The sequence below is a fragment of the Alexandromys fortis genome, unplaced genomic scaffold (assembly GCF_014885135.2).
Source record: "Alexandromys fortis isolate MF-2015 unplaced genomic scaffold, M_Fortis_MF-2015_v1.1 scaffold_54, whole genome shotgun sequence".
NCBI lineage: Eukaryota > Metazoa > Chordata > Mammalia > Rodentia > Cricetidae > Alexandromys > Alexandromys fortis.
Window position 1 is genome coordinate 8,158,994 of NW_026067958.1, and position 14,711 is coordinate 8,173,704.

The following is a 14,711-nucleotide window of genomic DNA, read 5'->3' on the forward strand; positions in this document are numbered from 1 at the left end:
AACTTTGATCCACTCAGCTTTCTAAGAATTCAAAGACTGCGGTGCCATCTAGTCACTGTGCAAGGGCTTTTCACATTGGTTTATGAATGCTCTTCTCTGGAATTAGCTCACACTGTTCTCACTATTACTTCCAGAGAATTTTGTTTGGAATCCATATGTATTTGCTTTGCAGGAACCTTTGGAATTTGAAGATGTCTGGAGCTGACTCTAGATTGTACCATCTGGACTTTCTCAATCTGGTGTCACCTAAAAGGCTCAGATAAGGACCGGTTTTCAAGTTGAGTCTATTGGCCAATAATTTTGCTGATTCAACAGGAGCCCGGGTTTGGGTGTAGAAAGAGAAACTGGAGGACCAGAGGTACTGTGACAGCCTCCCGATGGTGTGGTGAGGCTCAGACAGAACAGGGGACTGAGCAGCAATAGAGAGCAACTCACCCATCCTAGATTGTTATGGGCATCACAAATATAATTCTTGAACACTTTACCATAAAGTCTTAGCAAACTAAGAAGATACCAGAGAGGTTAGCATCCAGGCTTTGACAACATGTTATTCTCTCCTGGACCTCTTAGATGTCTCTGTGGGGCTGCCATCATGTCATTCCCTGTGACTAATCAGGGTGCCCTCAGCCCACTATCCTCTCTGTGCTCATGCTCCATGTTTGAAATTAAAGTATATCTTACTTCATGAGCTCATAGTAACAGCAGGTGGTAGCTTTCTTTCCTTAACAAGAAGTACTGTTGTTCTGTCTTCCTTCCCTGGGATACTTCACATTGATTGCCAATTTAACGAGATTTAGAATCACCAAAGAGACAATTCTCTGGGCATAGCTAGGATGCATTATCTAGATTGTATTTATTGAGGTAGAAAGAGCTAGATGTGGATAGCAACATCTCATGGACTGGGGTCCTGAACTCATGTAAAGGAGAGAGTGAGCTGAGCAATATGCCCCTCTCTCTCTCTGCTTTCCGACCATGCTACCTCAAGTCCCTGCTGCCATGGTTCTCTGCACAAATCCTTGAACTTTGAGTCAGAATAAGCCCTTCCTTCTTTGAGTTGTTGATATCGGTGTTTTGTTGCAGAAAAAAAAATTCCACCCCTCCTTTTTAAGAATTACACATTGGTAAATTCTAGCTGTAAATACTTATGAAGTCCAAGCAATGTGTTGTTTCCTTAGTATGATGTGGAATGACCAATTCAAAAAAAAAAAAAAAACTAACCCATTGCCTAAAACACTTGACATTATCCAAGATCCATCCTTGAGACACAAAACAGTCGAGCATTAACTGCACTCACCACACCAAATAGGTTAGGCCAATAAACCCTCCCACTTGGGGCCAGTGAGCTAGAGGGAGGGTAAAGATGGCTGCTGTCCCACACAGGGGACTGCACCCTCACACTGTGAAGCCAGAACACACCCTTTCTTCCCAAAGTTGCTAAAGTTAGGCTTTGCTTCAGCGGTAAGAAGAGTGACTAACCCACTCGCCAGCAATCTGAAAGTCCAGTTCTCCTCTCCCACCAGGACTTCAGTGTTTGTTTCTGCTGTAGTCCACCCAGCCCGGCTGTCCGCACTGAGCTGTCCGTGGCTTTGCCACACGGAACACTCTTCTCTCTAGTCAAGGAACCTGCCCTTGTGTGCAGAATGATTTCATTCATTCTACTGAAAGATCTTCTTACTCAAAATGTCCCTCTACAACTTGCCCTGTGTCTAGAGGACCCACTACAGAGCTCTATCTTTGGACTTAATGATGCTGGTCAATGGAGTCCGAGACACAAGGTCAACCAAACTCTTAGGTATCTTCTACCTAGACTCAATCCAGAACTACCAGTTTCACTAAGATTTCGCCATCTATAATACATCTCTCTCTCTCTCTCTCTCTCTCTCTCTCTCTGAAAGTTCTAAACAAGCCATGTGCACCATAATGCTCTATACCTAATTCCTTTAGCAGATGTCTCCCTGAGAGACCATATTGGCATGGTGATGTCTAGAAAGGCTAGTGATGGTAATGCCCAGTGTCACCCCAGAGCACTACACTGAGTCTCTAGATAGTTCAAGTGTCTTTTGTGGCTGGATCTCATTGATCTTTGAACACGGGCCTAGTCCAAGTTTGCACAATGCCTTAGGTCCCGTATTCTCCTTTTTGAAGAGTCGGCCTGGCCTTCTTGCAGAACATTCCATACAGAGGAATGCCTGAGCGAATTTATCTTGCTGTCACTCAACTTCTTCATCTACTCTGCTTTCTGTAAACTAAATCTGGAAAACACACTCCTTATCTTTCAATGGTCTTGATCTTTGTTCCCTCTTCAGCTGAGAATCCTGTGGTCACACTCTTGGATTCTGTGACTCCTTCGTTATGTGCTCAGCATACACGTTGTCTTTGTCCTTACCTGCCTCTGGAGCAGATTTATGGCCCAGATGGAAGGCCTCTGTTAGACATAAACCATCCAGCCCAGAGAAACACTGCAGGAATCACTGGGATGCAGTGTTTATCCTTCCTGTCTCCCGCATTACAGAGATGCAAATGAATGTTTATAGCACGGCTGAGCTGGAATATTAGAACCCAGAGAACAGTCTCCCTGACTCTCCTTCCATCTGATCTGTCCAGTGAGCATGAGGTCCCCGTTCTGTGTTCTCACAGCTAACCATCACTGACTTCAGGCTGTTTCATGAGTATGGCCATCTGCCTCCACAGCCATGTCTGCTGGCAATCTAAAGAAGCACACCAGTGTACAGTCAATGCACCTCTGTAGTGGCCCTGGCCTTGAGAATACACTGCTCCCCGTACACTACACCAGCATAACCTTTCCGAGGCCCTCTGCCGAAGAGTGAGTCTGTTTAGGAGACCTGTGTGACAGCCCAATGTGGGGCAATCACTGGCTTCTGGAGCTTCAAGAATCCTAGAGCTTCTAGTTCACAGACTGTGAGCTGAGGATGAAATGTGTGCTTTCTGCAGCGAGACAGCTGGAGGCTTACCCACATCTGCAGTGATCGCCACAGTGACCCCTAAAGCACAGAGGGCTTGTAGGGTGTAATTTATTATGCGAGTTAAGATTCAGCTCCCAGTGTATCAGATCCATGAATGTGAGCACTGACGTGGCATGACGCGGAGACCAGTGGAGCAGAGAAAGGAAGGGGATGCCACCAGGCTCCCCCACATCCAATATGCTTGCTGTGTGGTGGCCTGGCCTATCACTCTCTGGGATTGCCCAATAGGTTACCATTAAACCGCGCAGGGAGTGCTTGCCTAGCATGTAGAAGGCCCTGGTCTGATCACTAGCACTGCAAAATAAATAATACATACATAAATACTGTACAGTGCAGCTAGAGGCAGGAGATGAACAGGTCTCTGCTCGTATTCTCTGTCATGTTGGCAGAAGTAAACAAAGCCATCAACAAGAAGCAAAAGCTGAGAATCAGCAAGAAAATTGTACCTAGATTGAAAGCCTGGCATCCTATCCCTAGATCTGCCAACTCAAAACTGCTGTGACACTCGAGAGTTCACTTAAGGGACAGGCTAGAGATAAGGAGGAAGAATTGAAGATGGATCTACTTGATACCTGTGAGCTCCAGGATGGTGTGTGCTCAGGCCCTCTCCACAGAGGACAGGCAGGAGGTTGCCCTGCTGGCATTCTGTGTCACCAGAGCCTGACACTGTCAGGGTCCAGCATCCGGTCAGTGTGCGGATCACAGGCTGCCATGGACAGCACCGGGATGGGTGAGCCAGAGCAGGGGGCAGACTGATGCCTGGTGCTGGCGCCACGCTCGCAGGTCATCCCTCGTGCGGCATCTTTGGATCTGTTCCAAAGCCACACGGCTCACGATGGGAATAAAGTTAAGGGACGGTTTGTACAAAATGCGACTGAACCCAATGTCTGCTCTTCAATTGACTGGGTAAATCAGCACACTGCACTTCGATTTTTTTCTAAGGGTTTGAAACTAGGGTCTTTATGGGAGGAAGGCAAATTCAAACAAAAAGCCTTTTTGTTTCTTTACATACCAACATAGAAGACTTAAATTTTTAGCAAAATGTAGATCATATGAGAATGTAGAGAAATAGTCCCTTTCATGGATTGGTGGTCAAATATTCCAAATATTTCTATGGTGAACAATTGATAATGTCTACAAAAGAACTGATGCTCACCCTTTGATTTGGCAACCTTACTTCTAGGAGTTGATCCTACAGATGTGCTTGTACAAGTATAAAACTGTATACAAAAGAAAATTTGCATTACAACATTATAACTTTTTAAAAATAAAGTTATAGCTTGAAAGTCCATCAATAAAGAAATGGAATATAAAGTATGTTGCTGAAAGGAATATCATGAAGATGTTAAAAAGAATAAAGTGAACTTGTGTGTTTAAGCAAAATACAATATGAATTGTTACTAAATCTATAAATAAGTATGTATTAAAGTGAGTTTAATGCTTGTATAATAGTGTTTAACATATGTGAAAATATGTATTTTTCACATATTGGCATGTGTGGAAAAATCTGGGAGGATGTGTTAGAAACTACTCATATAGTGGTTATCATTCGGTTGTTGGGTGGTGTACTGATGGATTTTTATCAGTTTGGCACAACCCTAGACATATCTGGGAAAAGGAAATCCCCACTGAGGGACTACCTCCATCAAACAGTAGGGCATTTTTAGATTGATGACTGGCGAGAGTGGTACCATGCCTGGGCAGGTGGTCCTGGGTCGTACAAGAAAGTAGACTGAGGAGACCATGAGGAGCAAGCCAGTGAGCAGTGTTCCATTCCATGGTCTCTGCTCAGTTCCTGCCTCCAGGATCCTGCCTTGAGTCCCTGTCCAGGCTTTCTTCCATAACAGACTGTGATCTGTAAGCTGAAACAAACCATTTCCTCCCTAAGTTGCTTGGTCATAGCAATTTCTTACAGCAATAGAATCTACCTAAGGCAGGTGGTGTTCTACTCGTATTTCTGTTGCAATGACAAATACCCTGATGAAATAACATTTACAAAAAAAAGGGTTTTTGGCTTTTAATTCAAGTTTCAGTCCACATTTGGGGAAATCAAGGCGGGAACTTGAACAGCTATTCCCATTACACTGGCCATCAGGAGTGAAGAAAACTGAAGGATCCTGTTTACTGGTTCTTAGCTAGTTTTCTTCTGCTTCACATGGTTCATGTTCCGTCTAGGGAATGGTGATGCCCACAATGGGTGGGTCCTTCTACATCAATTAATAATCAAGATAATCCCTCACAAGTACATTAACAGGCCAACCTGATGTAGGCAATTCTTAAATAAAACAAGATTCTAGGTTGTGCCAATTTGGCCATTAAACCAAATCATAAGAAGGCATAAGGCGAATCAATTTTTATTTATCATCTTCTCTTTTATTTAAAAGTTTTAAAAACTCACATATTACATTAGTATATTTTTTTGAGACAGTGTTGCCTTACGTAGCCCAGGCTGACCTTAAACTGAGGCTCCTCCTGTCTCAGTCTTCCAAGTGCTGGGGTTAGAAGTATGTATATGTATAACAACTTCTGACTGGTAACATTTTAAAGAATCATTTTTATTATTTTTCAGTTTGTGTGTGTGTGTGTGTGAATATGTACATGTGGTGCAGCTGTCCAGCAAGGTCAGCAGGCATCAAATTCCCCTGGAGCTGGGATTATAGGCAGTTGTGACCATTCTATATGTGTGCTGTGAACTGAACTCAGACCCTCTGCAAGAACAGTAAGTACTCCCAACTGCTGAGCTATCTCTTCAGTACCCACATTCATAATTTTTAAAACTAGCATCCATTTCTTTAGAAATATTAGCACTGAAGGGCTGGAGAGATGCCTCCACGGAAAGAGTTCTTGTTGTATACTTAGGACAGGCACGAGAATCTGAGATTAATCCCCAGCATTCATGTAAAAAACTAGGCATGGCCAAACGCCCACATAATTCCAGCCCTAGGGAGGCATAGACAAGAGTACTCTTAGAATTCTCTAGCCAGATAGTCTATGAGTCAGTGAGCCCCTGGTTTGGAACAGTCCCTGACTCAAGTAAGACTGGCTGAAGAAGTCCTTTGTCAACCTCTGCTTCCATACACACACACACACACACACACACACCACTGAGGGGGGATGGAGGCCAACACCAAAAATCTCTGACTCCTCTTCTATAGAGCATACCAAGGCCTCCCCCAGGACTGGAGAAACATGTTGAAAACCAGGGAGGAAGACACTGGCCACAGCATCCACAAGCGCCTGCTTCTGACTGTCCTAATGGCCATGCCAGCCTTTGTATTGCTTGCAGAACATCTTTCTATGATATTGTCATCCCCGGTTTTCCACAGAATTTCTCATGTGCCAAGTGCATCTGACCTGCAGTGTGGCCTGGCAGTGGCTTTGGCTCAACCCCAGGCTGGAGGTAGAAGGTAAGGCTATGATTCTCTCTTTTGACACTTAGCCTTCTGAAGGGCAAAGAGCCCTGACATTTGGAGTTGCCAGCCCCATGGTTGAACACTGTGCTCGCTGGAGGCCTGTGTGCAGCAGTGCAGAGCAAAATGAAGTTCAAAGACGAGTTCCTGACCATACCAGAGAATGGTGGGGCAGACTGAGTCCACGCTCTCGAGTTTCTTTTTGGGAATAGGCCATTGCTTGGCTGTTCGACCTGGGTGCCCTTGGTTTCACATTACTATGTGACTGGGGGATTATGACTGGAATCGTTTGTTCCTGGGCCCTCTACGAAATTAACTCTAGCAGGAGAAAATATTGCTATGCTTATTTCTTCTTTCACAAATGTTCTCTAGTTAGCAAATTTTTTATTCTATTTCTGATGTTTAGTACTTGCCTTTTCATGGAATTGAAACCACCAGGTTCTGACTATGCAGTTCTACGTAGTATTAATATTAGCAAGTTGCCTAGGAAACATTCCAATTCAGAGACTTCACTTAGATGAAGGAAGCAAATAAGGCCGGTGGTCCTTAGCCAGGGAAGCAGGATCCAGTGTCCTTTGATACCAGGTCCGATAAGGTCTGACCTACTTGCCTGTCACCGCCTATCATGGTGAATCAGCAAGAGGGTCACACTGAGGCGGGGTAAAGTGAGGAAGAGTTTTCAGAGCTTCTTAGGCCAGCATCCAGCTCTTCTCCCCCCCTCCCCCAACATCCCTAGAGCCTGCCTCCCTCAGAGGAAACACACTCACACAATGAGCTCCTTTGGGGACTGGTGTTTCTTCCTCATTAAGAATCCCTTCCTGAGACTCAGTCTCCATCCCAGGATCCCCAGAGCTGAAAGAGAAGCCTGGTAAGAAGTCTTATGTGTTCACACTCAAAGTGCATGAGGCTCACAAGGTATCTCCATTTTAAGAAAAATGCAAATTCCTCACCGCCCTCTCAGAGAGACTGCCTTGGTGCATGCTGGGAAGGTGCCAAAAGTCCACCTTTTAGAACAAATTCACCAGGCCTCCCTTGGTTTCCCAGAGGATTCCAGCCACACTTGGAGAAGTAAACCCCAGCCTGGTGTAAAGGAAGCACTTCCACAATGACAGTGGGATTGGAGAGTTAGTTAATGTAAGAAAAATAAACGACTGAAGGAGAAATCAGGACACTGATAGTTCTTAAACCTCTGGGTGCAGAAGGTCAAGGAGGAGGAATTTGGAGCCTACTATGTGAAATGACGTAATAACTCTCGTCTACAATGCTTGGAAGTGGTCATTCCCAAACCCTTAAACCCCTGTCCTGCCAGCTCTGGGAGAATCTGATTAGAGATAGCATCTGGGGCTAGGAGAGAGACCCAGAAGAAGGCTGTCTATCAAATCACCTGCTCAGAAGGGCCAGGGGGTGTGGGGTGCCTAGTCCCCCAGCTTTCTCTCCCTCCTTTATCTGTTTTCTTTACAGCATGTTCTCAGCCACTCACTACTCTCTGACCCATGTTCCTACCCTGGAAACCCAGGCTCCGAATGGCAACTCTGCACTCTGTGTGTCATGTGGGAACTCCACTTTTAATACACATGCCCATGTCAGCACAAAAACACAGTCTTGCTTCAAAGGAAATAAAAGTGTTTATTTGGAACCAGTGGCCATAGCCCAAGAACATAGATTCAGGTTACTGTGAATGGAAGGTGGGTGGGAGCAGCTGAGTGGGGGCGGCAACCATCTTCTCTAGTTTTCAGACTGGATCCTGTGATGTTTTTGACCTTAGGGTTAGTGGAAGCTAGTAGAATTCTTAATCATTCTAAAAGCTTTGCTCAACAGGCACAGAGATGTGAGACCAGATGCAGACGCTGATGGCAAGTGACTTTGAGAAGACTAAAGATAGCCCAGAATAATTTTGGTTCTCGATCTGCAGAACCCACCTTCCACAATCATGAAGTTCCAATCGGCCTATGGAAACTTCAGTTCAACACCCCCAACACACACACCAGCGTGACCACAGTACACTGTTCATCGTGCAATAAGCAGACCCCCCCCATTCACTTTCCTTCTCAATCCCTGCTGAGTAGTGGTTTCTCCAAGGCCAAGTTTTCCATCCTGCAGGTGAGCTCATCAAGACTCAGGATGTTCCAAAAGGGAGGGTCTTCAAGACTCAGGAAGTAGATCACTCAGGCAATTTAAGAATACCCTGAAACTGACCAGCGTTGCTAAGGTGTCCCCTCTCCAAGATTATATAAACAGTGAGGACTTCTGAGAGACACTCGAATTTGTCAAACTGCCTGTGATCTGCATGCATGCCCAGGTTTCCAGATTTTGAGAACTATCACCCTTGCTGGGCGGGTGGAGGTAGGGTGGGGCATGTTGATGATGCAACTGTCTGAGTCATCCCCACTCGGGTGAGCAGCTCCCTCACTACACTTAAGGAACCCAATAAAACTCATTAGGTCACCAACTTGGACTTTGGTTTGTCATTGGCTCCCTACCTGGGATGAGTAGACATTTACTCATATCTCCCTAGGAATAGTGTAACACAACAAGCCCAACATCTATTCGTTTCCAAATAACAGACAATGGTCTGTTTCTGTAAATATATCGTATAGCCTCTCTTGAGGTCAAAGAGGGACTGTGTGATGTAGCAGCAGCATCACAGAATGGCTCTATTGCCTGCAGACAGTGTGTACCACCACAAGGGAGGAGGCATCTACCTGGGCCCCTGAGGATGGAGTAGAGCACCCCTCCACCTGTCACCTACCAACAACATGGGAATGCGACACAAGGCAGAAATAACCCACTGAGCCTTGGGACTCATTACCATATGTGAGTTCAGTGTTAGTCATCGTAATAGCCGTTCCCTCACCATAAATATCTAATTAACTAGCAGTTCTGTGCCCTAATTAGGTTTCGTTGTCATCTTGACACAGCCTAGAGTCATCTGAGAAAGGAAGCTTCAGCTGAGGAAGTGCCTAGCTCAGAACGGCCTCTGGGCATGTCTGTGGGGGATTGTCTTGATTATTAATTGATGCAGGAGGGGGCAGGCCACTGCCAGGGCACCATTCCTAGGCAGCTAGTCCTGGGCTCTATAAGAAACCTAGGTACACATGAGCCTGAGTCAGCCAGGAGGTAGCATTCCTCCACTGTTTCCACTTCAGCTTCCTGCCTTGAGATCCTGCTCTCAGTTCCCTCAGTGACTGAGTGACTGAATGTCTAAGATGACATAAACCCTCGCCTTCTCCAAGTTGCCTCTGGTCACAAGAAGGCGGCATATCCTACACACAGTAAACCCGTCCTGACTCTCCAACCTTCCCCAGGCCACCACCATCGACATGCTATTCTGTGGGCTGTTGTGCTCCATCTTCCAGCAATACAGGTGTCTCTATGCTTTACAGCCCAGCCGGTGGCACACTGTGTCTCCAAAATCTCACTTTAAAAGTGATCTTTCCAGACAATTTCTGGCATTCATTAAATTCTGTATTCTCTGTGAAGCAAATTCTGGTATGGAAACAAACATCCTTAAAGCTTGTGAGTAAGTATCTCTGTCAGTTTGCATTATGGTAACAAAACATCACAGTCTGGGTTATTCATAAGGTACAGAAATTTATGTCTTCACTCTTCTGTTATCTGAGAAGTACAAGACCAAGGCACCAACAGATCTAGTGTCAGGTGAGGGTCCAGCATCCCTGCTTCCAAGGTGGAGCCTTGTTGTCCTGTCCTTCAGAGACCACCAGCATTGTCTGTGGATTGGGAGAGGTACCTAGCTGGTTCGCTGCTCTGTGCCATCAATGAGAAGTGGGCTCTTGTGAATGAATCAATTCCTTACCATCCTCACCTTTTACTTCCACTGTGATAAGGAAGAGGTTTCAGCACAGTCTTTCCAGCTGTGCAGAAAGAGAGTGAAGCGGGGTTTCAGGTCTGAGGCAGCCCTGACTCTGCTTCCGGAAGGCAACAAGCAAGGGTCTCCTGGCTGTTAATAGTCTGTATGCATATATTTAATTTCCAGAACTGTTATAAATGAGTGGTGGAGCTTACAATTTTCATTTTTGAAGTTTTGAGGGGAGAAGGGTAGAGCACAGTGTATTGTCTGTTAGAACATCTGAGTTCCTGCCACTTCCTGGTATGTTACCGTGGACAGCCGTGTAAGTCCTCTATACTTCATTCCTTCATGTATAAAATGGGGATTAACACCACTTTCCACATTAGCAGTGAGAATTAGAGGACATCATGCATTTGTAGAAGCTTAGTTTCTCCCCAAAATTATGATCACCTAGAACCTCAGGATATTTAATTTTTGTTTTATCAGTGTTTTCTTTTGTGTGTGTATGTATATATGTGTGTGTGGTGGATCCACACATGAGGGAGGTAAGTGGAGGCCAAAGTGGGATGCCAGAAGTCCTCTATCACTATCTGCCTTGTTCCTGTGAGACAGGGTCTCCCACTAAAGCTGGAGCTAGGCTGGAGCCACAAACCTTAGTGACCTTCCTGTCTTCCTCATTCTGTACTGGGATTATGGGCATGCATGGTCATACCCACCTAAAGGTACTGGGATCTGAACTCAGGTCCTCGTGCTTGCACAAGTGTCCTAACCAATGGGGTATTTCCTTAGTGCCTCCTTATTTGAAATCTAGTCTTAGTAGATGAAAACAGGCAAGATGTGGTCATACCAAATTAGGGTGCCATTGAAATCTAGTCACTAGGGTCCCCCTAAGAAGATGGAAGACCACTTAGAAAGGGGAAGATGTTCTCTTCAGTAATGTAGGTGCCCAGGCTCCTAGATATAAGCACTCACGCATCCTCCTTGAAGCACTCCTAATGAAATGCACTTTTAAAACAAGAAGGAGACTAGCTGGGAACAGAAAGAGACCAATGAGGGGGAAGACAAAAGAGGGTAATGTCAGGTGAGTGTGGTCAAAATACATAATCTATGTGTATGAAGATGTCCTAATGAAACTCATTTTGTATAATTACTATATTAATAAAATCCCTTTAAAAATCAATGTTGCAAATATAGCATGCACACTGATGTACCAATTCCTTCCTAATTTATATAAGCTTCAAGTGAAAATCTAACATGGAGAAAGTGTATCCTAATGATTTATAATGTGAAAAAAATGTATTTAATTAAAGGTTAGTAATAAGCATTATGGTTCATGTCTCTGATAGAATTCTAGATTGATATGAAAATAGCCATCATGAAGCTTCTATAGCAATATTTTAAAAACATTCACAATGTCAGCCTTTTTTTTTTTTTGATTTTTCGAGACAGGGTTTCTCCATAGCTTTTTTGGTTCCTGTCCTGGAACTAGATCTTGTAGACCAGGCTGGCCTCGAACTCACAGAGATCCGCCTGCCTCTGCCTCCTGAGTGCTGGGATTAAAGGCGTTCGCCACCACCGCCCGGCAACAATGTCAGTCTTTAAATGAGACACCCCAGTAACTAGAAAAAGGAGAGCAAGGGGAAAGGGAGGGGAGGGAAGAAGCAAACAAGAGAAGCTGCACCCACATAATCTCCCAACTATGATCACCTTAAGAAGGCCAGTGCAATGCAAGACCAGTTGGCAGGCCACTGTGGGTAGGGAAATCTCACAAGGTCCCACCCCAGATGAAAAGCTTTAGCCAATTAATGGTGGTGGAAGGAGAGAGACTCGGTCTTCTCCAGTGATGAGCCCCCCCCCCCGGGTTATCCAGTCCCAAGTGGTTAGCCCTAGACACATGTGCCCTAGACACATGCGCACATGAACAGCACTGAACAGAGTCAGCAGGTTGTATTTATACACGCATGTGTATATGTGTGTGTAGTGATCATAATAGAAAAAAATGTTATTAATTTTAAAAGGAGTAAAAGCAAGCAGACACAGAAGGAGTTGGAGGTTGTACAGGGAGGGGTGGAAATGATGGGAGTACAATGTTCAGGTATGAAATTCTAAGAAGTTAATTTTAAAAGGGTGGGGGAATATACAGAGGAAAATAGACATGCAAGACAGAAGGGTAGGTGATGAAGGAAGCTGACTTCAGAGTGACGACCCACAAGCCACAGGATGTCAGAGATTGCCAGTGACCCGGAAGCTGGAACAGGCCAGGGTTCTTCCCTAGTGCCTTGAGAGTGAACTGGGACCTGACAACCAACTGACTTTTGGCTTTTGACCTCCAAAACAATGAGAAAACATTTTCTGATGTTTTAGAGCGCCCAATTTGTAGAGTTTGCTACAGCAAAGCCAGGAAATAAAACCAGCATGTAATCACCCTGCTTATCCTTAACACAGAGCCCAGAGTCCCAAGAATCAATGCCAATAATTAATTGTTACCCAAAGCCAAACCTCTGTGCCAATTATTCTAATGTGAACCTTCTCCCTGGCTGTCCTCATCTTGCCCAGCATTGAGTATAGGACCTACATCCCATCTTCTCCTGCATTACAGCTTCTTTCTCACCTGTGTCCACAAGACAGAAATGAAGGACTCAGCGCCTGTGTCTGCTGCAGTTCTGCACAGACACTGCCATATCCAGCAATAAATATTTAAGAGCTTACAAGAGGCAAGAGCAATGCCAGTCATGAGGACTATAAAAGCTGATAGCCATCCCCTCTGTCCTCCAAGATGAAGGGAGATGGCAGATGAATCACCTCTGTGGGCCTGGCTGAGGGCAGGTTCTCTCCCATGGCAGTTCACGGCAGACGTGACCCAGGAAGGCTTGAAGTACGGCTGAGCCAGGTTCCCCGACTCATAAATGAAAGCAATTTCCAGTCATAGGTCAAGACCGGATTGTACCTGACACTTGTGAGGAAGGCTGAGGCAGGAGACTCTTGAATTTGGGAGTTAAACAGAACTACATGGTGAGACAGAGTTCCCTAAACACCCCCTAGACAACAATGGATGGTAACAGCCTAGGACTGAAGATTTTGGACCATACCCTATAGAAATGAAAGAAAACAAAATTCATTAGAAATTCTATCCTATGATGACTCAGGGACATGGCCACTTGTTGTTCCACAAAGAAAGGTCTTACTGAGCAGACGCATTGTAGAGCCACTGATTTCCTGGTGGCCATGGAATGCCTTGGTTCACACTGTCTTCTCTAAGACTCTAGGTTCCTCTACAATCTCTCGAATCTTTTCAGATGCTGTTCCATGAAGATGTTGGGACACAGAGTCAGGGACAGGAACAAAGAACCCAGTAAGCAGGAAGGTTCTAGAAGTTTGTGACTGTCACAGACTTTAGGGTCAGTCATTAAGGTCTTCCTTGGAACTGTGAAAACACCTCACATTGAGAAACGTTGGCAAGCACAGGCTCCCTTAACTGAGCTGCTCAGAACTCCTAGGTCCACATCCCATGACTTAGCCCAAGCACTGGGGTCTCAAGGCGGTGGGGAGACAACCGACCGAATTCAAGTCTGTGAACAACTCATAGGACTCAAGACTGTTGTGACAGTGTCCTAAATGCAGGAGTTTCCTTATGTAGTCTCCCCATGATGCAATGTTTTTACAACATAGTATTTCCTACTCGTTCAAATTTTTTAAAAATCAACTTTGTTGAGGTACAATTTTAATCTAATAAAATCTGCTTATTTCGAATGCACGCTCTGGTGGGTTCTAACAGGTTCACATACCCAGCTAAGCCACCACTGTGATCAGCCCAGGAGACTCCCTTGGGCTGCTTCCCACTCAGTCTTCCTCCCCCTCCGGCTCCAGGCAGCCTCTTAAGCTGCTTTCTGTCAGTATAGATTAGCTCTGTCCTTCTGAAATTTCACATACATGAAGTGACACGGGATATATTCTTTGATGTGCTCAGCTTTGTTTCTTGAGATGGACCCATCCATTGCACAGATTACTGGTGCTGGTTCCTGTTGCATTCATGGCTGACTAGCACTCAGTTTATTTATTTATTCACCTTTAACGGGATAAGGACCCATCCCGTGTTTGCCTATCATGAATTAAGTTTCTGTGAACACATGCCCACAAATCTTCTGTGAACAAACGGTACCATTTCTCCTGGGTAAACAACAGGAGGAGGATGCCTGGGCATCTAAAGTGTAGCTTCAAGTTCATAAGAAAGCGCCAAGCCAGTGTCCACAGCGGTCGCACAAGTTGGTTCCCACCATCAAGCTATAAAACTTCCTTTGTTTCCCAGTCTTGCCGAGCTGGCACTGGGGTGTCTGCGTCCTAATTTTGAACATTCTCACAGGGTGTGTAGTGGTTTCCTTTGCACGTCTAATTTGAAGTGCCTTAGTAACAAATAACGTGAAGTGATTTTTTTGTGTTGCCATTCACCCAACATTTTACATAGAGTCTGCTCAGATATTTTGATCAACTGGATTGTTTCTTATTATTAAC